Source organism: Echinops telfairi, unplaced genomic scaffold, assembly GCF_000313985.2.
Source record: "Echinops telfairi isolate 266 unplaced genomic scaffold, ASM31398v2 ScPeMD7_7418;HRSCAF=8456, whole genome shotgun sequence".
Taxonomy (NCBI): Eukaryota; Metazoa; Chordata; class Mammalia; order Afrosoricida; family Tenrecidae; genus Echinops; species Echinops telfairi.
In genome coordinates this window covers 37,068-38,873 of record NW_022111318.1, presented here as the reverse complement: position 1 = coordinate 38,873, position 1,806 = coordinate 37,068, and positions in this window count along the sequence as shown.

Genomic DNA, 1,806 nt, shown 5'->3' with positions numbered 1-1,806 from the left:
TTCTCTCACTTGCTAGCAGAACAAGGAGAAGATTAGCTTCTCCACTCTAACTGGAAGAGTGTTCTCTTCTCCCACTTGCTAGGAGAACAAGGTGAAAACTAGCTTCTCCACTCTCACCTGTAGCCTATTCTCTTCTCTCACTTCCTAATAGAACAAGGAGAGGACCAGCTTCCCCACTCTAACCGGAAGATTGCTCCCTCTCTTGCTAGGAGAACGAGATGAAGGATAGCTTCCCCACTTTACCCAGAAGCTTTTTCTCTTCTCTCACTTGTCAGGAGAACAAGGAGAAGACTAGCTTCCCCACTCTGTCAGGAAGACCGTTCTCTCTCTTGCTAGGCAAACAAGGATAACCTAGCTTCTACACTCAAACCGGAATCCTGTTCTCTTCGCTCACTTGCTAGGAGGACAATGTTAAGACCTGCTTCTCCATTCTAACCAGAACCCATGGTAATTTCAAGGTCAGTAGTTTGAACCCACAAGCCATTCCAAAGGATAAAAGCTATATTTGTAATTAAATGGGATTTTTTTGTTTTATATTTTAGTGTGCTTTTCAATCACACATTATTTGGCGCATATGTTTTTAAAGGAAAAAAAATCACAACTTTTCTGTAGTGTTTAAAGTATATTTGAAAAAGGAAATATTCTTATGTTAACTCTATACAAATGGCATAGACTTGAAAATTCAAAACCAATTATTTTAAACTTCGGTAACAGTAGTGATAATAAGCAGTGTTTTCGCCCCAGAATTATTTGTACAGGATTGCTTTAGTCAGTGTGTATGAAAATATGTGAATCAGTGTAAATATTATTAAATATCTATGTAAAATATTTTCTTAAGTGTACACACAAAAAGAGTCTAAGTAAGCTTGCAGATTCTCTTCTTGTCTTATATCCTGTATACAAGCAGAAAGGGATTGATTGATGGTGTGTGTGTGTGTGTGTGTGTGTGTGTGTTCTTGTTGTTCTTGTGAGTCACTGCTGCTCATTATGGCCCTAGGAAATAAGTAAGCAAACGTTGCCTGTTCTTACATCATCCTCAACATTGTTGTTATATTTGGGCTCAGCTCTACATCCACAGTGTCAGTCCATCTCTTGGGTGGCTTTCCTATATTTCTCTGATGACCTAGTTTACAAAACATGATTATCTTTTACACAGATCGGTCTCTCCTGATAGCATGCCGGAAGCATGTGAGTTGAGATCTCACCATCCTCACTTCTAAAGAGCATTCTGGGTGTATGTTCTCCAAGACGGATGTGTTGGTCTTCTGGCATTCCACGGTACTTTCAATAGTCTTCACCAATACCATCATTCAAACGCATGAGTTCTTCTTCATTTTTGTGTGTATTTTTCAACTTTCGCACGAGTATCATGTGATGTTGAAAATATCATCGCTTGGATTAGACGCACCTTAGTTTTCAAAGTGAAATTTTTGCTCTTCAATACTTTAAAGAGGTCTTGTGCAGAAGATTGCCCAATGCAATGCCATTTGATTTCCTGACTATCGCTTCCATGAGCACTAATTGTGAATCCAAGCAATGTGAAAATTTGACAACTTCCATCCGTTCTCTGTTTATCATGATGTTACCTCTTGGCCCACTTGTGAGAACTTTGGTTTTCTTTTCTTTTTTATAAATTGTTTTATTAGGGCCTCATACAACTCGTATCACAATCCATACATATATCAAATGTGTAAATCACATCTGTACATTCATTTCCCTCATCATTCTCAAAACATTTGCTCTCCACTTAAGCCCCTGGCATCAGGTCCTCATTTTCCCTCTCCTCCCTCCCTCCCTCCCTGATGA